The sequence below is a fragment of the Diabrotica undecimpunctata genome, chromosome 3 (assembly GCF_040954645.1).
Source record: "Diabrotica undecimpunctata isolate CICGRU chromosome 3, icDiaUnde3, whole genome shotgun sequence".
NCBI classification, from domain to species: Eukaryota; Metazoa; Arthropoda; class Insecta; order Coleoptera; family Chrysomelidae; genus Diabrotica; species Diabrotica undecimpunctata.
This window is the reverse complement of record NC_092805.1, coordinates 8,108,539-8,132,946: the sequence shown is the minus strand read 5'-3', so window position 1 is coordinate 8,132,946 and position 24,408 is coordinate 8,108,539.

Genomic DNA, 24,408 nt, shown 5'->3' with positions numbered 1-24,408 from the left:
TATTCTACCGAGAAAAAGACGTTGTCACGTAAAATCTTCGCCCGTAAAACCGACTTTACAGGCAACCGATTTTTTTTTTAATTTCAAGTGTTTCTAATAAAATGCATGGGAGGAAATCAGCTTTTTTTAGATTGTCACCTTGAAATATCCATAAATTGACTGTATTTTTGTATCAAAGTGGGCTACTCCAATTAACTCAATTAATATACACAAAATAATATAAACAAAGCTTAAAAGGTTCTTTATGCTTTGAAAGTGGTTTATAAACAACTGAATTGTAATGTATATTTTACCGCCTTTAATAAATATGAAGTATAGACTAAATTTTGTGTAAAGAACAAACATTCAACAGACCTAATAGTAAAAACATATTGATTTAAGTGTGAATTTGAGATAATGTGCTGACAAAATGTTAAATCCTAAGAAAACAAAATTATGTTTTTATGTATATTCATTAAACTTAATACTCTTGGGTAAAATACCTCATATCATATATGTCTTTAGATACAGTTAATAATTTTCATTGAAGTTTAAACTATAAAGAATCTTTACAATCATTGCTCAATATTAAATGGATAAATCCATAGCAATATTATAAAAGAATATAGGTCCCTAGGTAATTTCCTAAAATTATATCTGATACTGGTGGTTCCCCCTAAAATAGGACACTGTAAGCACTCCACATTTTCACTACAGACACAGCTGACGATACTTTCAACGATTTTCAACTTTAGCGATTCAACGCGCCTAATTCTCTAGTGCCGCGCGCAGCGGACCGATCATGTTTGAGTGGGAGAGAGACGCAAGGCATTCGCCGGTCCGGCGGGCCTCTCTCTCGTTCGGTGACTCACTGTAACAGACGTGAGTGGGCGTTACACTTTTTCTTAAATGACTCCGAGCCACAACCTAATTTAAGACGTTGTCACGTCAAAAAAAACAATATCATAAAAGACTATTTATTTGAAGAACGGTGTCTTAACCCACGACTAATTTGACGTGAGATATAATTGTAAAAGATATCAATTTATTAATTTAAAATAATATACGACGTAGTTTGATATAAGGTTTGTTGTTTGCTCTAGTGATATGTACATGCTCATGATTGGCTTGTTATTGATTAAAAAATGCTATAACTTATAAATGGATAATAAACTATCAAAAGGAGGGGTGGTAAAAATTAGTCTTAGCATCTCAAAATTATACCTTTAAATTTGGGTAAATTTCCAAGGCTCGCACACACAATTCATAACTGTCCTTCTCTGAAAACAACAAAAGTACAGGAATTTTACAACTTTATACTTTACCTAATGGTAAAATTATAGCCATTTACAAAGATAACAATTGCACTTGTCGATCTTCAATAGAAAGGTACTTACGTATTAAACTTTTGAAGTCCTTTGATAGTCATTTTAATCTTTTAAAGAGATTTCAGGTAAAATAAATTTACCAAAGGAACGTTTCCACATTCCACAGTATTTTAATTTATCTTACGTTAAGGAATGATCTGGAATAGGTCCAATGAGATGCAATATTTGCTTTTATATATAGTACGTTAAGTTTTGGATTAGATATTGAACACTACATAAAGCGCACTACACAATCGGCAACATTGCATCTAACGAGGTAATTGTAATTCTCCGATATCGTCCGGCACCTAGACAAAAAACGAAAAAAAAAAATTTAGCAACACATAACAATGCGTGAGATCTACATCTCCGTCCGTCGATTTTTGTTTTCGTTACGTATACCCGGTTCATTTCTTATAGCATAAACTCGATAAAAATACACTGACCATTATAGGGCGGTGAATTTGTATCGTTTTTTAAAAATGTGAACAATTTTTTTTGGTTCAACCAAAAATAAAAGCTTATTTCTTTAAAAAGATAAAACAAAAAATATAATTCTTCTTCCTTCTTGTATATAGGCTTTAAAGTCTGTTTCTTATTCAATATTAGCATCTTAAATTGTTTAAATTATAGCACCATCTTTTTATTGGTCTGCCAATACTTCTTGGTCCATTTGATGACTTATCTCGTGCTATTCGTACTATCCTATCCTCTGACATTCGACTTCTGTTTTCGTTTTGTCACCCATCCATTTATGTTTTCTAAATTGCATGCACTTCTTATGTTTTCGTTTGTCTCCCTATCCAACAGACTTCTCCCTGATATTCGTTGAACTATTTTCATCTCTATTGTTTCTAGTAGTCGTCTTGTTTTAGATGTGTAGGTCTTATTGCCCTCATAAGCTAAAAGACCCTAACTCCAACATTTTTGTAAATGTCTTGATATAGGCATTTATGAATTCATCATCATCATCAAGCCTCAAGAGTCCACTGCTGAACATAGGCCTCTTCCTAATGTTTCCAACCCCGTCTATCTTGCGCCGCTCTCATCCAGTTCTTATTGAGTCTTCTTAAATAGTCAGTCCATCTTGTAGGTGGTCGACCGACGCTTCTCTTGTCTTCCCTTGGTCTCCATTCCAATAACCTCTTTGTCCATCGCCCATCTGTCATTCTGGCTATGTGTCCTGCCCATCTCCATTTTAGTCTGGCTATCTTCTCGATGATGTCAGTCACACCGGTTCTTCTCCTGATGTCTTCGTTGGTTATTCTGTCTCGCAGAGTTATTCCTAACATGGACCGCTTCATTCTTCTCTGCGTGACTCTCAGTTTGGTAGCTGCTGCGTTTGTTAAGGTAAGTGTTTCTGCTCCGTACGTCAAGACTGGGAGGACGCACTGATCAAATACCTTTCTCTTTAGGCATGTGGGCAGCTCACTTTTAAGTTTCTCTCAGTTTTCCAAATGCTGCTCACCCAAGGCCGATTCTTCTCTTCAGTTCATGAGTCTGGTTATCCCTGCCAGTCATAATTTCATGTCCCAGGTATTTATATCTATCTACGAGTTCTATTTCTTTCCCACCAATACTGATGTTCTGGTTGGGTACCAAATTGGTCATGATTTTTGTTTTAGAGATATTTATATTTAAACCTACACTTTCTGTAGCCACAACGAGTTCCTGTACCATCTCTCTTGCCATACCTAGATCTTCAGCTATTATAAGTATATCATCGGCGAAACGTTAGTTGTTTAGATATTCCTCATCTATTTTTATTCCCTTTGTCATCCAATCCAAATTCTTAAAAGCATGTTCTAGCACCGTATTAAAAAGTTTAGGTGACATTGGGTCTCCTTGTCTAACCCCCCGTTCTATTTTTATGCGATTACTGTTAGTATGTAATCTGACAGTGGTTGTTGCCTGCAGGTATATTTTGTATAATAATTTAGTATATCTATAATCTAGCCTGCATTCTTTAAGCGCCTGTAATATTTTGCTTAGCTCAACTGTGTCAAAGGCTTTGTGAAAATCGATAAATATTAGAACTAGAGGTTTATTGTATTCCACTGCTTTCTCTATTAGGGTTTTTATACTTTGTAGATGGTCGATGAATTAGCGTATAAAAATACACCTATAAACGTCGTTAGAAAGCCTTAAATCCATCAAAATGACGTGTTATTGTAAAATATATATTGGCCCTAAATCCAGTTTGGTGTCATTTTTGTTAAAAGAAAGCCCTATGTAGCGAAAAAGAACTAACAGTACCCCAAATCCACAAATATTTGTGGATACTTTTCTCTTTAAATTACGCCTATGAATAGGGAATTAAGGCTGTCTTCTGTGAAATACCGCGATATAGTTTTTGGAGTTAGGGTATTCTTTCATCAAATGTTATGGCGTGACTGGCTGTTTTGACGTGGCTTTTGCCAGTTTCATTGTGATTAATTGTTTGACGCTGACGAGTACTACTTCTTTAGTTTGTGGATTTAATTTTGTTTAGTTGTAATTTTAAGATCCCGTTTTCCCAAAGAAGATATAATATCCATTTTATTTTCGGCATCATTTAATCAGATAAGTTCATTCATATTATGTATTTAAAGATATTCAGTTATCAGTAAAGTTGTACCTGCGTTAACCTTAAAATGTAATAGTATGGGTTCTTAAATCTAATTTTGATTGACCAACACCAATTTGGACACAGTTAAAAAGTTGCTTGTTCAAAAATTGAAAACATAATATCATTATTATATATCAATATTATATAGTAAAATCAGAAAATGAAACTTCTAAAATTACAGTTAAAAAAGAGTGGAAAAAACTAATTTAAAAAAAAATTATTAAGTGAACGTTACATAAACACTAAAATATTTTAACAGAAATTAAAGTTGCGTTTCTATTTCTCACTTTAAAAAATTTAAAGTTGAAGCAATTATATCTAGACGTAATTTATCAAGAGGAGCTTTTCTGCTATAACAGAATTAGAGATTTCTGTTATTTGGTTTTTTAATTTATTCAAATTTTGGGCCCTAGCCTCAGGATGATCATAGATATTGCTTTTTAAATGTCCCTAAAAAAAAAGTGCATGGGTATAAGATCTGGAGATCGCGCAGGCCACTTAATACCGCGTGTTCCACTAATAACTCGATTTGGAAAAGTATTGTTTAAGTACTCTTTAATGATGTGAGCGTTCTGAACTAAACAGCCGTCTTGATGAAACCAAACATTCTCCAGATTTACATCAGGAAGATTGAGAATGGCGGGAAGAACATGATTCTGCTACAAATCGAGGTATACTCTTCTATTGAAGTTGCCCTCAATAAAAAATGGACCTATTATGTGGTCTCCTAAAATGCCAGTCCAGACGTTAACTTTTTGAGGGCGTTGAATTCGGTAAACAACCCTTCTATGCTGGTTTTACCTCACCCAATACCTTGTAATGGAAGGATTGTGTCTTCCAACTACAACGAAACAGAAGATTCATCAGTAAATAAAATGTTTTTAATAAAATTTGGTTCATCATTAGCCTTCGTTATTAGAGTTTCACAAAACTTCATTCTTCGAAAGTAGTCGTCTGGATAATGCCGCTACGTTTTCGAATATTTAAAATTCTTGTAACCGTGATTTTTACATACTTTCGTTACAGTAGCATTGCTAACATCTCTCTAGCAACGCTTCTACTTGAACGTGTTGAATCTACCTCGATTGTTGCACAAATCTCTGCATCCCAATATTTTTTTTCCTCAAATTTTTTTGGTGATACTTTTGAGCGTGACATTTTTTGAAATTTTTAAGGCAATAACAACTCTTAAAATGTTTGACAATATTATGAATTAACTGTACGCAAGGAAATGGTCTCTCCTCAAAAAACAGAAAATAAATTTTAAATTTACACACTGTTGTCCAGAATTACCACCTAAAACAATTTTATTATTTGAACTTTTTCTGCAGGAGTATAAACAGACATGTTAGAAAAATAAATTAAAAATCTACGCTGTTATTGCTTTAAACAACCACGGTATAATGGCAAATTATGGGACAACGAAGGTTCGTGGAAAGTCGATGGCGCGCAGTGTTGCCATTTATAGGGCTTTAAAATATCCTTAGAGTAGGGAATTCTACTCGTCAAAGGAGTGACCGCAACGATAACAACAGTGAAGCCGAGTGAGCACCAAACACGTGTACCAGTGGCGTATCATCTAGGCCAATAAGAACAATATAAAACTACATAATTAAATTCCAAATAATAGTAATCATAATTTTAGTTTAATTTTCTATTTTTATTAATTTTTCATAACATTATGCAAGTCGTACACAAAAGATTTAAAAAAATGACAGTTTTTTAATTTGTCGAACTTTTATACATAGGTCGAAATAAACCAGGATTAGGGATTAGGGGATGTGATAGAAGCAAACAACTTTTTGAATTATCGATTTATTGTCTACTAAACAGTATTCATTTGTTATATTTATTTCGAATAACATTATCAAATTCATTTTGTTTTTTTGTTATAAAATGTAATCTTATATATAAATATTTATCCATTATTGCTTCAATTAAAAAATATATATGATTTGAAGCACGCCCTAAAATATGTTCTTGTAGATTGCAAAAATATTGTTAAAATTGAACGCAGTTGAGCATAATTTTATTTTTTAGAATAGAGATAAAATTGGGGTTTCTCAAATTTTGCTGGTTTATTCTTAAAAAATGTTCCGATGTTTTGCAAATTGCAATCACATCTTTGGACGGATATGTCAATCCTCCTTGATTTTTTTGTAATTAATGAGTTTAAATAATTTAATTTCCTTCCAGACAATGCATCTACACAATCTACACATTTTATTGTGCTTTGCAATTTTCGGGTTTCAAAACCTGCTATGTAAGTAATTATTTGAATGGAACACTCACTAATTACAGTCGAATTCATTATGTAGTCATGTTCGCTCCAAATAGTTTCTAAAGATTGTTCATAAAATGTTTCTAATAATCGAGCTTCAGGTGAACAAATATTCAACTCAAGTTTTTTAAATCGACATAAACCACTTAAAATAGGAATATCGTCCAATGGAACACAATTTCCTAAACCACCAGATCGAATTTCACTACGCACTAACAACCTCTTATAAGCAGCAGTGGATTGTCTGGCAGTAGAAATATTATTCCATCACCCTTTTGATCTTATACTAAAAAAAAAGTTCAACATGATCTTGACTAACTTTGTACAAAGGAAGGTAATGTAATATTTTTTTCTGAACAACAATGTCGTCGTACAACCCAAGAGCACTTTTTAAAGAGACGATAACTCCCAAAAATCCAGTTTTTTTCCCGAATCGGTTACTAACTGTCCATTATCAAATTTAAGATGTGAGAAGTACGTAATAGCCTCCTGTACAAACTTTTTTGCTTGTTCTATATTACTATCACATAATGCTTTCTTAAAATGTTTTGCTCTTACTGAACGACTGTTTAAAATATCAAAAACATTATTTGTAATTTGTATAAATTTTATAGTAGCTTCACAACCGAAAAATTCCTTTAACTTTAATTGATTTAAACAAGAAGAAAGATTTCATTGTCGTAGTTGCAATAATATATTTTATAAATCCCATTATAAATTAATTTAATCATACACCACTGGTAAAATGGTGCTCCTTTATGCTGTTTTTAAGTTTACATGTGAATTTTTCGAAATTTATAACTAAAACATGTAATTTCAGTTATGTAATTAGGTACATTAAGGTGTTGTTTTTTAAATAAATAACAGTTTAAAAGGCAATATGTAAAAATAAAGGAGTATTTAGTGTATTTTCATCTACGCACTCATAACAAAAATATTTATTTACATGTGAAATGTAACTTCCACTTCATTCTTTCTGTTGTTGCTTTTACAACCGTAAGCCGAACACATCACCATTTTAAAGAGTTAAAAAAATTGCTACTTTTCACTCAAAAATCGCACAAAAATAATTAACAAAACGAGTTGTGTCAATCCGAAAATGAGCACCAAACGAATGGCGGACCGGGTAAAATCGGCTTCACTTTCGCTTGAAGGCTAGATGGCGCGTTACCTCTCCTTTGACGAGTAGAATTCCCTACTCTAAGAAAATATATAATGTAAAACTTAACGTACTGTTTGACAGAAGTTTGTCATATCTAAAAACTTAAATAACAACCCTCGTACAGACCTTCTATTTACATTGTCCTCCTGTTTTACTGGTATTTTTGGTTCATTGAACTTGAAAGTCTTTTATACGGCATAATACCGCTCCTTCGCAGATAGTGCAGACATACTGTGAACAACGGGAGAAAATTGAATATTCATCATGTCTAATTAATATTCGCGCTATTGACCAGCTTCTATCAAATATCTGAATGCAATATTGTCTGCTGGCTGGTGCGCAATCTATCTAGTTTCCGTTTCGTCGTTTCTCTTCTTTAATTAATCAGGGTTTGAGGCTAAGCACACTGAACAACTCTAAGAGTAGACTGTTAGGGGAAAACAAGAGGCAACATATTCACGTCATTAAGCTCAAAAATGATGCGGACTCCTTAGCGTTGAAAAAAGAAAGAATTATTACAATGCGCCTTTGAAATTGTGATGCTGAAAATACTTTTTGAATTTGCGGATATGCCAGACATACTTCAGATTTATTATTTAGAAAATGATGTACTAAAATAAAGCAAAATAACTATCTTTTCTTGCTAAAAATTTACGGAAATATAAATCAATTTAACGAAGAAATATTCCAGACTTAGACCAAAAATAACCCCAAATATAATAAAAGAATATGTACTTTTAAAAATAAAAAAAGCATGACCATTATAATTTACATAAAAAAGTGAAAGAATTATCTGGAAAATCACGAACAAATACACCTAACCGATTAATTGACAAAAACAATAAACCTATTAATAGCCCAATTGAAATAAAACAAGTGTGGACTAAATATATTGAAGATCTTTTCATGGACACAAAAACGGAACCAACACAAATTAATAACGGGGAAGCTCCAATAATATTAAAATCTGAAGTCCAATATAAATAACGCAAAATCTGGCAGAGCCCCTGGGCCAGATGAAGTTCACATCGAGCTGATTAAACTTATAGACTATTAAGTGCAATAACTATACTCTTTAACAACATATACAAATCTGGTGAGATTGTAACAAAAATGTGCTAAGGAGTCTGGGTAACTCTATCCAGTGTAGCAAAAGGGTGAACTCTAAAATGTACCTTGATACACCAACGAACTAATATGTGGAATAACGGAAGATGGAAGGGGTTAGATAGAAATAAATTATGTAAAAGAAATAAATAAAGGGTAAATATATGAATTTTAAAATATAGCAGAATTAAATGTTGGCTAGCGACTATGCAGGAGAATGACCACTTGACACTCAAAGAAGGATTCGGCCAATTTGCATGCCCTACAGAGAGCGTAAGATATAAGAACTAATGACAAGAAAACCACCAAGAAATAAACAGATGAAAGATAAAAGTTGCTCTAATGAATACTTGGGCGCCAGGAAGTTAAATGTTTTCTTCCGAGATATCTTGTATTGCTGAAATATGAAAGATAGGTACTAATTGAAATATTAAATTTTAACCACAACTTTACTAATTACCAAACTTAGGTACATACTATTTTAAATGCTTATATACTACCCACCACCTCTTATGTACAGTTAACTTAGCTATATTTACAGTAAAATTCCTGAATATAATTATAAAACAATTTACCCCTGATATACCCCTTAATTTCAAATCGTGACAAAAGTTATACCCAATAATAATGTATAAATAATAAATATAATTATATACTACTCACTAATAGTTTAGTTTTCGTTCAAGAATTGTTTAGTTTTTCAAGTGAAAACTCTCTGGATATGTGTGCACACGATAACCTAACAAAGAGAAATTCAAGGGAGAGTTATAACCTCATCCCTTGGTAGACAATAAATAATTAAATTAAGTTACAATGATTAATGCTTTAAGAAAATTGAAGGTATTTATTATTAAGGATATATATTTAAATTAAAAGTGAACCAAAAGTTAAAACCTTGAAGAGGACGTAGCAAAAGTTATTTAAAATAATTGAATGAGAAACAAAAATAAAAGTAAGTTCTTCCTGCCGGTTTCCGTAGGTTGCCCTTGAAGATGATCCGGTGGAGAACTAGACTCAGGTGGTAAAAGGTACACCAAACCTGGATTCCCTGTATCAGGTACTCTTAGACAAATAAGTCAACTTAAAATTCTTCTTAAATTTCCAATAAAAACCAATGAACTTGAAACTTCTTCCCCTTGTCCTTAGTAAGTACAACCCAAAAAAACTAAAAGGATTTCTTCCCCTGACTTGCAACTGGATTCTGGGAGTAGGCTAAAAAGGAACAATTGTGTTACTTCATGTTCTTTGTACGTACAAAAAGTAAGGAAAAACACAAGGTTTATCAACCTTGAAAGGTGATACAAGAAATGTCAACAAGTGACCTTAAATTGAAATAAAAACCTTAATGGTTTTCGGTAAATAGTGAACTTCGAATGGTGTGACAATGTTTTTATAATGTATGGATATATTAAATAGATAGTTTTAACGGAAAGCATGATCTTTATATATTATAGAATAAAAAGAAAAATAAATATTAGCCGGTTTAAACGGTATGAAATTGAAATAAATAATTGTTTGCTTTCACTCTTGAAAGGAAATAAAAATGTGAGATAGAAATAGAATCTAATACTTATAATGTATTTAGGTATAAAATATTTTCCTTAATGAAATAAGGTGAAATATGACATGTATAAAATATATGAAATACCTATCAAAGAAGAAATTAAAAATAGATCTGAATTTTACTAACAATGGCGGACGATATGAAGGATTTTTCCTTATAATTTATTTGTAATTTCATCTTACCGGCTAGGGTGACCCAACTGAAAGTATCCTCGTACAAACAACAAAATAACTCAAATGATTTCTTCTAAAACGAACAGCTCTTGACAATAAAATAAACTTAAACTTAATTCTATTCTTAATGTCACACTTATTAAAAACATTTTTAAAAATTATACATGCAAGAATATTCAGAAAGTGCGAAGCTGATATGAGTAATAGACAGTTTGGTTTTCGTAACGGCTTCGGAACAGTGGAAGCTCTGTATAGTTTCACAATCTTTTTGTTGCGTTTATAGACTATAAGAAAGCTTTCGACAAAGTTAAACATAAAATTCTCATGGAATGTCTAAAGAGAAAAGGACTCGACAAAAATAACATTAACATAGTGAGAAATCTCTATTGGAACCAACAGGCTGTGGTAACATTAGATGGAAATAGCACAGACGAGCAACAGATAAGTAGAGGAGTGAGACAGGGCTGTATACTTTCACCATTACTATTTAATATATATTCCGAAGAGTTATTTACGCAAGCACTTGAAAATTGTACAGAAGGGATCAAGATAAATGGTGAAAATATAAATAACATCCGTTATGCTGACGATACAGTCATTAGTGATACAGTGAGACAGACCTACAGACGTTACTAAACACAATTTGTAATACTGGGAAACAGTTTGGTTTAACAATAAACATAAAGAAAACAAAAACCATGGTTATCAGTAAGAGAGGCAAAGTCATTACAAGAATCCAGATAAAAAATGAAGATATTGAGCAAGTGGACCAAATGAAATACTTAGGATTACGGAAGATCTGAATCTAAAATCAGAAATTCGCTCAAGAATAGAGCAATCAAGAGCAGCCTTTTTAAAGATTAGAAAATTTCTGAGTAACCAAAGACTCAATCTGCAAATCCGATATCGGATGGTAAAATGGTATATCCACTTTATTCTTCTTTATGGTGTCGAAGCCTGGACTGTTAATGTTGACTTAATGCAAAAACTGGAAGCTTTCGAGATGTGGCCTTTTAGGAGAATTTTGAAGATTCCATAGGCCGATCATATTACGAACGAAATGGTGTTGGACAGAATGAAAAGAGACAGAGAACTTTTGACCAGAATTAAAAGGCGAAAGACAGCATATTTGGGGCACATACTTAGAAATGATAAGTACAAATTGTTACAGCTGATTATGAAGGGTAAAATGGAAGGGGTCCTGGTAGATGAGAAATATCCAGGCTGAGAAACATTCGCGACTGAACCGGGTTCAACACACAGACGCTCTTAAGAAAAGCAGAAGATAGAGACGAATTTGCAATGGTTATAGCCAACCTTCATTAGTGGAGACGGCACTAGAAGAAGAAGAAAAATAAAAAACATTTGCTAAGAGATCATCGAAGATTAAATTGTATAATATATTATTTTATTTAAAACACAAAAGTAGAAATGCGAAGATTTCTTGGTTGACGAAACCAAAATTCAGATTTTTGCTTTATTCTGTGCCTTCTATAAATTTCAAGGCAAAACAGATGATGAAAAAATATGTAAGAAATACATGGGGCATCTAAAAGTTCCATTCCACAACATATCTTCTCATCTTATCAAAAATTCTTGATGGACTGATTTCTTGTACTCATAAACAGTAAACCGAAATAAAAGAAAAGACAGTTAAAATTTGATTTCACGAATAATTCTTCTGTATATTTACTTATACGTATTTCATCCTACCAGGATTCATCAGAGCGGCTGGTACAGATGCTCTAAAAGTTTATTTTCCGTCAAAAAAAGCAATCATAAACAGGCTTCAATATGAACGCTATAGTGACATCTAATAATAAGACACAAAAGTAGAAATGGTTACCCAAACTATATAAAAAAACCAAATACCAAAAGCCGAATATGATTTACCAAGAACATGTGCGCTGTGGAAAAAAATATTTCAATTAAGTAAATCTTTCTTAGTACTTTTTGTGTAAAATAAACCGTTCTTTCAAAAATATCGCTTGGAGCAACGCGGCTAATTTTAAATAAAATTTGTATCAATTCGACGGTAAAAATTCGATCTTTTGATCAGAGTGTCTTATTAAAAATGCGTTTTTTAGATGACTCTATTAAGTAAGTGACAACAATTTGAGGTTGAAATTGGCGGCACTAGACACAAACTTCGACTGGGCTTCTTAAAAAACAGGAAACTGGAACATGTGGATATCTTTCAAAGTTTTTGTAGGCGACACTAATCTCTTAGATACTTAGAAACATAGAAATAGTGATTACTCTTCCAAAACTGACACTTTACATAGATTATAATTCACTATTTCCAACAAATTTGTCGGCTTTTTGACCGACTAAACTAAAGACATCTGCTTCGATCGCCCATCTTTTCCAACCTCACTTTAACTGTAACTATTAACTGCCACAATACACTACATATTTTCCATGAAAAGGGACGAAAAACAAGAAAACATTACAAATTTGACGTGAAATTTGGACCTACGCTGAAGCAAACCGCTCTTGACAACGCCTCAGCGAGAGTGTCGCAATTATCTTTTCGGCAAAACCTTCTCGGCGATCTAAATGAATGTGTATTTGAAACGCAGAATATTAAGCAGCTTTGATCAAAAGAATGCCAAGAAAATAAACATATGTGGAACATAAACAAACTTTTAAAATGTCTCTATTATCGACCTCGGCAATGCAAAAAGGAATTGAAAGAAAACTTCGTGTTTTAATACGTACGATAGAAAAAGAAATATACAAAAATTTTCTTTGGTGTTTTAATATATACGAGGGGATTCCAATATATACCAAAGAATTTACTAAATGCTACAAAGGGAGAAACCAGAGAGCTCTAGATTGCACACATATAGTCTCCTCCCTTTCTGATGGCTTTATATGTTATATAAAGTCATCTTATGTGCAGAAAGCAAGAGTAATTTATCTTTTTTTTTTTATAAGAAATGTCTAGCCGAGTCTTTTTAAATGCGGTTTCCAGAATTTAATTTAAGCTTATAGTTACCGGATAAATTACTGAGCAAGAAATCGAAACTGAAGATATATAAAACAATAATTCGACCGACTATGATGTATGCTGCCGAAACCCTTAGCATGACAAAAAAACAAGAGGAAGACCTTAGAATACTAAAGAAAGGAAAATACTAAGAGCAATATTAGGACCAATAAAAATTAAAGAAAACCAATATAGACAAAGAACGAATCATGAACTACTAAACAAAATTAAAGAGGATATACCTAGTTTGTAAAATAAAACAGCAAAGGGCAAAATGGCTAGGATATATATGGAGATCAGGACCATCTACGACAATATTTTCAATATTGGACTCGACACCAGCTGGTAAAGGAAGACGTGGAAGACCAAGGTCTACATGGCTACAAGAAGTAACAAATGATCTCAACAGGGCTGGCGTACGGCAATGGAGAGAAAAAACCAGAGATAGGAAACAGTGGAGAAAAATAACAGGAAAAATTAAATAAAGAAAATGAGGACTGATCTACTTCGTAACATAGATCTAGAGAGCTTAAGCGGCGTAACCCCGTGTGGGATGTTTAGCCACAATATATATAATAGTTTTCGAGAAATTCTATTTGTTTATAACCTAAAAAATTGTTTATAATATTAAAACATTCCTGATACCGTCCAAATATTCCGATTGGAAAAATTGGCAATCTTCTGTATGGTTTAGATTTTGTTGTTATTAATTAAATTAAAAAAAATAGATTGCAAAATTATTATGTGAATTCTGTTTAATCGATCTTAATAAAATTTAAAGTCCTATTTTATTATATAATAAACATTTTCGAGACCAATTATGGAGGTCTTAAGTGCAATGTAAGTGGTTGAAATACATTGAATAAGGAGAGCCTTTTTTCCCTCTTTGTTTTTGTATTTATTGCTATTTTGCAATCAGGATAATAAATTAAAATATTTTTAGCCAGCCGTTTCTTATGAAACTTTAATTGTCGCTATTTTATTTCATTACGACTTTGCTCCAAAATGAATTGTTCTCAAATTATAAGGAAATAAAGTAGAAAAAAATCGATGTTTTTAGTAATTTTTAAATTTTTTTATTAATCTTTTCAACCTATTTGACAGGTAAAATAAGTTGACAGGTAATTATTATTACAGAAATCGTCATCTAACCATTAACCAAATTTAGTCGTTTTTTCACATATCTGTCTATCAGGACATATCAATTTTGATGAAATTTTGTAATTAACCCCTATGTATACCTTTGATAGGTATATTAAAAATAATCTTAAAAATCGGTAGAAAAATATATTCTGGGCGAAACAAATTCCATGAAGTTTTTTCGATAAATCAACCCTTTTAGACCTATTCCTGATTGAACATTTTAATCGAGTTTTCACAAATAACTCAAAAGTTTACATTTTTACTTAAAATCTGCATCTACCCTACTATAAAAAAATTATATTAGTAAAACTACAATTATTAATAATACCTTAATAACCATTCGTCCCTGGTAGTGTCGTCGAACAGATTTCCAAAAGCATTTCGTCAATATAAGAATGTGAAATTTTTACTCATATTCTAATATTTATCACGTAATTTATCAAATCCACAGTCTAAGGGGTTATTTTTGTCAGATGCATTTCATGGGCTGGATTTTCGGGACGTGTAGTTAAGAGATATGCATCATCCGTAAACGACATGAATGTCACGTTCCAGATCCCAAATATTAGACCAGTAAATAAAAAAACTCATTTTGGAATCGTTTAAATACCGAGTTGGTTTCTATTTGCACAGCGTTTTCCTGTAATTTTTTAATTTAATAATTTTATGCATACATGCTCTAAATGCTTGTACCTGGTGGCCAGTTAAGAACGGCTCTCGGTCATATCTTCGAAATGCAAGCTCGTAAAAAATATAACAAAACTGTTCTCAAAAAAACTTGATCGATTTCTTTTTAAGTAATTTAACAGCTAATTAGAAAACAGATTATTCGTTATAAAAGGCAACCAAAAGAATGAAGAGACCAATTATTGATTCTCCTTCTATCAAGTTTGAAAACGGCAACTTTGCCGCCAAATGAAATTAGTTTCGACCCGTCCGTATTTGGCACTAGAAACTCCCTCCCAAAGCTTTCTATGGGAGTTACCTTACTAGGGGAGTATATACTCTGGTGAAGAACTGAGATGGGAAAAACCATTCTAAACTGAAGAAAGAATAACGTTGACATCATTTAGAGAAGTATCAACAGAGATAAAAGAGAATATAGTTTCTAAGAAAGCTCCAGGATATGATCTCATAACAGGAAAACTATTAAAAAATCTACTAAAAAAAGCGAAAAGCTGGAAAGTCGATGTCAAAAAGAAAATGGGAGCTTCATATTAGATATAAGAAATTGTATTTGCTTATTGGATAAAATTCAACACTATCCATTCATATTCATTTGTCCACTTACAAGCAAGTACTGAGGCCAGTATGGGTATATGGGTGCCAACTCTGGGGCTGTACCAAAGCTAGTAATCTAGTATTATCCAGAGATTTCAAAACAAAGTACTAAGGAACATTGTTGATGCTCCTTGGTATATCCCTAGCAACTTCCACCAGCACCTGGGTATGGAAACTGTGATCAAAGTAATCAAGAGACCAGCAGCAAGTCACGAGCAGAGGCTGCATGGTCACGTCAATGTTGAGGCAATCCAGCTGCTTGAGAACACTGAACTAAAGAGAAGACTCATGAGGACAAAACCATTTGAGTTAGTGGAAATGTGTAACAGTTTAGTGTAAAAAGCAGAGTATAGTGCTGTGATGTTTATTGCATGTTAGTTGTAGTGCATTAGTTGACAGATAAAATAAGAGTAAGCCATAGGGTAAGTAGATTTAAGTATTTGCTGTTTATTAAGTTAGGTCAGAAAATAACTGATAATTGGTCATTTTTAGATCACAGATAGCAGTATAAAAACACCGTACAGGTTATAATTTGTTGTAGAATTATAAATTAAAGTAGAATTACTAAATTTTTAGGAATCACTGTTGATAGTCCGGTCAACTTATTCTTTTGGTCAATTTTTACATTTAAATACAGTAAAACCTCCGTTAACCGAAATATTTGGGGGAGAGGCCGTTTCGGATAACAAGAATTTCGGTTAAAAATAAAATTGTTTTTTATAGTATTCTTGGTCAAAGTATTAGTATTAAAAAATACTATGAGGTGATTTCGTTATGTTTTCTAATAAGTAAATGCAGAATAAAGTAATAAAATTAAGGAAAATGAACAAGTTTAACATGCTTTTTTAAAGAAATCTTCTATTTTCTTTTGCGTTTTTGTTTGACAACGATGTTTTGCAGCTATATCTCTTCATCGTTCATTTGCAGAACGTCATGAGTTTGCCTCATTAGATTGTTCGACAAAACGTAAAGCAATCTGAAAAGGACAAAACTTTATGCAAAGACAACATCCTAACTAATTAAGCCTACTGTATAAAGTTCTTACCTCTATGGCATTGAAAATCATTGAAGGCAGCGCGAGTCGGCGGTCTTGTGCTGCCTGTTTTCTGTTGGGTCGTCATCTTCGTCGTCTGATACACTCAGGTTGTCTGAATGAAGAACCATATCAATCATGTCCTGGTCGATGAGTTCACTTTCTCAGTCATCGGCTGCTAACCACTCACGTATCTCTTCTTGGTTAATTTCTTCACATCCCGGCAAAAATTTTATTAAAGTTTAAATTTTTTCTGTCGTTTCTTTACCATTTTCTTCTTCAGGATCGTCAATCAAAATCCCATCAAAAAGTTTGTTCTAGCATTTGAACATTTGATCTTGGCCCACGACTCAAACATGTTTCATTGTTAAAGATTTGAGAATCAACACTTTTGGATTCATTTGTCTTATGTGATAACAGATGTCCTAAGAATGTTCCTCTATAATGTCTGTTGAATGTCTCTATTACTCCCTGGTCTAACAGCTGAATTAAGCTCGTGACATTTGCTGGCAAAAATCTGACAATTGTCACCATTTTGTAGATTTTGAGGGTGAGTTATCGCATTGTCAACAAGCAACAATGCTTTGATGGGAAGGTTTTTTGACTTTAAAAAGGATTTTACACTTGGGACGAATTCATGTTAGAACCATTCTGAAAATTAAGTGGTTGACATCCATGAGCTTTTTTGGCCTCTATAAAAAGCTGGAAGTGCTTTTTCGAAAATATCTTTTAGAGCTCTTGGTTTTTTTGATTTCCCAACACACATAGGCATCAATCAGTGAGTGAAATTAATGGAATTGTTTACGTTTGGCGATAAAAATTTACTTTTTATTGACGAAATTATTGAAACTCAGCCGTTTCGGGTAAACGAGGTTTAGGTTAAAAAGGTTTCGATTAAGGGAGGTTTTACTGTATACTGATTACCAAAAAATTTTAAAAATTTTAATAGTTCCTTTTAATTTTTAAAACTCAGTAACATATTTTACGTAAAAATATCTTCTTTGATATGTATTTGGTACTCCATTTTCTTCTTTAACAAGTAACAAAAATAAGACAACACAAAAAAGGGAAAACTAATGACCTATCCAAACTCCCACGAAGTTGCAAGACTTAAAGTTGCTTTTCACCAAAATCTGCTAATATCTTGTTTTGTAGTCATGATCATTAATTATCCAGCCATTGCGCTTTGCCTTATATCAAATATACAACCTATTGTACCAGACTAATAACATTCGGCCAGTGACAGAGTCAGAGTGCACACATTCGGAATACGGAATGTCACCGATGAAAACGGTCTTGATCGATGATGTTACCAAGCAGGTTTGCACCGCGGCTGACATTACTTCTTGTTAATTGCTTTATCGCTCGGAAGTCCCCATAAGCATTATTTTGCCACATAAAAGATGGATAGTCAAATGTGCTTTGATTGCAGTAGCGTATCAGAAGATTAATTGGAGAAGGGCGGCTAAACGGAGTGAATTTTCAATATCTCGAACTGATATAATTTAATAACGACTCATCAAGATTAACTGCATGGATGATATAACTTATATTACTGTTACATGTAAACTTGTACTAAACTTACGTTACTTGTAAGTGAGATAATAACTAGTCGAAGAATAGTCGAAGAGTTCTACACAGAGTTATATAGATCAAGAAAAAAAGATAACAATACGGAACCTCCAATTACACTAAAAACTGGGGTATTAAACCAAGGATCAGATTTAATGCCCGATATAACAAAATCAGAAATCAAAGAAGCCCTGAAGAAAATGAAAAATAATCAAACCCCGGGTGAAGATGTAATAGTATCAGAAGCACTAAAAATTGGAGGGGATGTATTACTTGAATAAATTAAACAACTTTTTAATATCTGCCTTCACAGCGCCAATATTCCAACAGACTGGAACAAGGCTACTATGATTTTATTACACAGAGCAGGAGATAAAGCAAATTTAGAGAATTACAGACCGACTAGCCTCCTCAGCCATATATATAAGTTGTTTACGCGAATACTAGTTAAGAGAATGGAAAGAAAATTAGAGACTTATCAACCAAGGGAACAGGCAGGATTCCGAAAAAGTTACGGAACAAATGACCATCTACAAAGTATAAAAACCCTAATAGAGAAAGCAGTGGAATACAATAAACCTCTAGTTCTAATAATTATCGATTTTCACAAAGCCTTTGACACAGATGAGCTAAGCAAAATATTACAGGCGCTTAAAGAATGCAGGCTAGATTATAGATATACTAAATTATTATACAAAATATATCTGCAGGCAACAACCACTGTCAGATTACATACTAACAGTAATCGCATAAAAATAGAACGGGGGGTTAGACAAGGAGACCCAATGTCACCTAAACTTTTTAATATGGTGCTAGAACATGCTTTTAAGAATTTGGATTGGATGACAAAGGGAATAAAAATAGATGGAGAATATCTAAACAACTTACGTTTCGCCGATGATATACTTATAATAGCTGAAGATCTAGGTATGGCAAGAGAGATGGTACAGGAACTCGTTGTGGCTACAGAAAGTGTAGGTTTAAATATAAATATCTTGAAAACAAAAATCATGACCAATTTGGTACCCAACCAGAACATCAGTATTGGTGGAGAAGAAATAGAACTCGTAGATAGATATAAATACCTGGGACATGAAATTATGATTGGCAGGGATAACCAGACTCATGAACTGAAGAGAAGAATCGGCCTTGGGTGGGCAGCATTTGGAAAACTGAGAGAAACTTTTAAAAGTGAGCTGCCCACATGCCTAAAGAGAAAGGTATTTGATCAGTGCGTCCTCCCAGTCTTGACGTACGGAGCAGAAACACTTACCTTAACAAAAGCAGCAGCTACCAAACTAAGAGTCACGCAGAGAAGAATGAAGCGGTCCATGTTAGGAATAACTGTGCGAGACAGAATAACCAACGAAGACATCAGGAGAAGAACCGGAGTGACTGACATCATCGAGAAGATAGCCAGACTAAAATGGAGATGGGCAGGAGACATAGCCAGAATGACAGATGGGCGATGGACAAAGAGGTTATTGGAATGGAGGCCAAGGGAAGACAAGAGAAGCGTCGGTCGACCACCTACAAGATGGACTGACGATTTAAGAAGACTCAATAAAAACTGAATGAGAGCGGCGCAAGATAGACGGGGTTGGAAACATGAGGAAGAGGCCTATGTTCAGTAGTGGACTCTTGAGGCTGGATGATGATAACAATGTAGCATGTAGATTCTATTAAAAGAAGATATCCACCAAAACTGAAAAATTTTTTTAACCGAATTACGAATATAAGAGAACTGGCAAGTATAGGTAGTAGAATGGATGAATCAGACAAAGTATGTCATCTTCTATTAAAACTTAATCTTCTTCTTAGGGTGCCTGTCCGTTTGAAACGTTGGCGATCATTCTGACTATGACGACTTTGTTGGTTACTATACGGAATAGCTGTGTTGAGGTTTTCCTATACCATGCTCTCAGGTTAGCAAGCCAGGGTATACTCGTTTGTCCTGGAGCTCTTTTTCCTTCAAGTTTGGTTGACTTTGTCTGTCCATGGTATCTTCAGGATCCTTCTGTATAACCATAGCTCAAAAGCCTGAAGTTTTGATTAAGTTTCCGCCTTTAATGTCCACGTGTGTACTTCGTACAGAAGCTCTGAGCACCCGTAACATTCAAGGAGCCTTATTATGTTTCTAGGGTGAGATCATGGCTCTTAATCTCTTACACCCTTACTCTACAAATTTGCTCCAGTTATGTTTTCCTTGCTGATGATCATTAGCTTGGTTTTGCTGCTGTTTATATCCAGTCCATATGTTCTGCTTGTTTCAGTTATTTAGTTTATTAAGTTTTGTAGCCCTTCCATGGTATTGGAAAACAATATTTTATCATCTACATACCGCAGGTTATTGAGCTTAACTCCTTTATTGAGATACCTTAATCGATATCTTTTAGAACCTCTTCAAAAATGTGCTCCAAGTACAGATTAAATATCAGTGGTGAAATTATGCACCTCTGTCTCACTCTTCTTAAGATTTTGACCTGATTCGTATATTCTCCATCTATTCGGAGCACCGCTGATTGATTCCAATACAAGTTCTTCTTCTTCAGGTTCCTTCTCCTATCGGAGGTTGGAAATCATCACCGCTATTTTAATTTTATTGGCCGCGCTTCTGAATAATTCTAATGAGCTGCAACCGAACCACTCTCTCAAATTTCTTAGCCAGGATATTTTGCGTCGTCCTGGGTTTCTCTTTCCTTGTATCTTCCCTTGCATAATTAACCTAAGTAATACGTACTTCTCGCCCCTCATTATATGACTCAGATATACAGGTTAGTTCTTATTTTTAGATCTCTTCCATCAATCCCTGTCCTCTTCAGCACTTCCATCATTTGTTCATGCCTGACTCTATCACAAAACATCACAGCTGACATCTCTACATTTCTGAAACAATGCCTGCTCGCTAAATAAAGCTTCACTCGCACCAATGGCGTTCAAAAATCCAATCTGATTGGGCACAATTTGTTTCTTGCATATTCGATAAATTCTTGTGTGGATGACTTTTAAAAACAGCTTTAGCAGATGGCTCATTAGTCTTGTGGTTCTATAGTCTTCACAAACTTGCTCCTGGTTTTTTGGGCAATGCTACAAACTCAGATTGGAGCCACTCTACTGGTATTTTTCCTGCCTTGTATATTTCATTAAATATTTCAGTTATTATTTGTTCTGCATCTAATAGTTCAGCAGTTCTGCAGGGATTTCCATTAAGTCCCCGTGCCTTTTCACCCTTAATTTGTCTGACGGCTGCCGGTATTTTTTCTGGTAGGATTTCGGGACTTGAATTTTTTTCAATGGTGGGTTCTTGTATTGTTCTAAGGTAGTAGAAAAGTTTCTTCATGTATTCTTCCCATACTTTTTTTTTATCTTCTTTGGTTATGGCAAGATTTTGATAGACATTGAAGTTATCATATCAACACTGATACTCCTCTATTTCTTGACATTGTTCTGTTTTTTGTTTCTCTTTGGCTTCTCATATCTTTCTTCTGACGATAGTATGTATTCTCTTATATTCTTGGAGATTTCCTTTATTTTTTCTCTGTATAAGTTCAAGTATTTCATCGGTCATCCACGATTTCCGTTTCTCTGTATCCTTCTTCGGCTGTTGTTTTTTTTTTTTATTTCTCTCACTGTTTCTTGTATGACGGTCAGGTTTTTCCCTATAGTTCCTGCATTTTTGCATTTTAGCAGCTTTGAATTGAGGTTTTCAGTCACCTTCAGTCGAATATTGGAATCTTTCAGTTTTCTAACATCATACTTCTTAATCCACTTAATTGTAATTTTCTTCATTCTGACTTTGAAATTACTTACAACTGGTACATGATCAGAATTTATGTCTGCCCCCAGATATGTTTTGACATATGTACAGCTGTTCCTGTACCTCTTATTTACTAGCACTTAATCAATCTGATTTCTTACAATCCAGAATCCTGTGGAGATTTCCAGGTGTACAATTTGGTTGAATGTAGCTTAAACCAAATGTTTATTATTACTAATTGATTTGCTTCCGCAAAAATCTCCAATGTATCTCCCCGATCATTCCGGTATCCTAGTCCAGATGGTCCCACTGCAGGTGATGTTCTGCTGGTCTCAACTTTGGCGTTGAAGTCACCCATGACAATGGTTAGGTCTTGCTTTTTCAAACTTTTCGCGACTTAATTAATGCTATTATATAGTTTTTCTACCTCTTGTTGTGTGCCTTCTGTAAGTACATACACTTGAATTATATTGATGTCGATTTGTCTTGCTTTCAATTATATTAGCATCACTCTTGCTAAGATTGGGATGAAGTTGTCAACATATTTTGCCACTTCGTTTGTCGATTAATAGAGAGTATAAATTAGCAATAGAAAAATTAAATTCTGAGGTAACTGTGGATTTTGTTAAATCTAGATTATTGGATAAGGAGCTGACGAAAGTTGATTAAAACAAAACACCTAGTGTGAACAATGAGGCAGTGTTTACAATAGATATTACATGCCTTAAATGTGGTAAAATGGACCGTTAATACAGAAAGTAGTAGTTCCAGAAGACGTGGAGTTTATAGAAATGGTAATACAAATACCAGTAACTCTGAGCATTCAAATTATGTAGAAAACGAAATAGGTTATATTGAAATAAATTCCAATAATAAAGCTGATCCTGGATGAATTTATGTAGAAAATTTCTCCAAGTGTTTGACTACGCCACTAGTAGTCAAATATTTTTTCTTGTAATAATCCCACTGGGTAGTGCTCTTCAAACACTGCATAGAATAGGCAGATATCATTTGACTCCAGTTAGAAAACCGTACTAGTTCACGAACCACCGCTAGCAAACGCCGCTAAGTATTACATAGACACGAGTATTAAAGACAATGTCAACGTTACAATTGAGCAGGAGTCCTACACCTGCTAATAGTTGTAAAAAACCTTTTTAAATATGGCCTCTTTCTTATTCTTTGCCTTCTGCCATTAATTTTTGAACATAGGCATCTCACTAGAACTTCCACCAATCTCTATTCTGAGCAATTTGTACCAACTACTCTTTTCAAAATATTTTTTATCAGATTGTTTAGATTTAAGCAATTTCTTTTTTTATATGTAATGTGTCAAAGTTGAAATTAAGGAGATTTGTTACATATAGGAAAGTAGTTAGTGTAAAAGATTCCATGTGCAGCTGAAAAATTTGAATCATGCTTATTTTCGAACAAAATTCTCATCGTCTTTGACAATGTCTACTACTGACGGACAAGAGACGACATGAAATAAGTACAGAGAGTAGTATGGATAATAATAAATCTATATTAATTTTTGATGACGTATGTACATATAAACAGTGCTGTAGATTTGTATTCCCTGGTACCCCTTGTGTACCGACTTGTTGAAAGTAAGAATCACTGTTTTGACGGTGGAAAAAAAAGAGTTATATAAGAGAAGAGACCCAAACCTTACTATGACCGAGAAAAGACAGGAAAAGATAAGGTAACTTGAAAGAAGGCAAGGCAAATGGAATAACATAGAGGATGCGGCACAGTGGACAAAGATGCTGATCCAGAACATAAGAGATAAGATGGACTGTGGCCACAGGTGACTAAAGTACATTCGTTTACCAAATTCCCATCAGTAAACATGAGCACGTGTTGATATTCGCCGTCTCATTCGTCAAGAGGCTATTAAATATAATTTATTACCTTAAGTCAGACAGATTCTCATGTTACAGATCCAAACTTGCCAACATTTTAAATTCAAATTATATCGTGTTGATTTTTAAGTTAATATATTGTGTTATATTTATGTTATAGTTATTGTTAAGTTATTTACTGGTCGTGTTATTTTTTAGAGTTTAGTTTAATTGTGATATAATGATTAAATTTCAAGAAATTCTTACACTAACAGTTTCAAAAGTAAATATTTTAAAAAATCATATGATACATAGGTCGTACATCAGTACAACCCTGTTTGGCTTACACGTGATTCTATTGACAATTGGGAATTTGTAAAATGAATACGGTTTAGTCTATTTTTTTATGCAGGTGCTCACAGGACACTGGTATTTTAGGGCCTACCTCTCTAGATTCGAAAACACTAACACTGATGAATGCCTATACTGCGAACACTCGGACACTGTGACACATATGATGTTAAAATGCAACAGATGGATAGTAG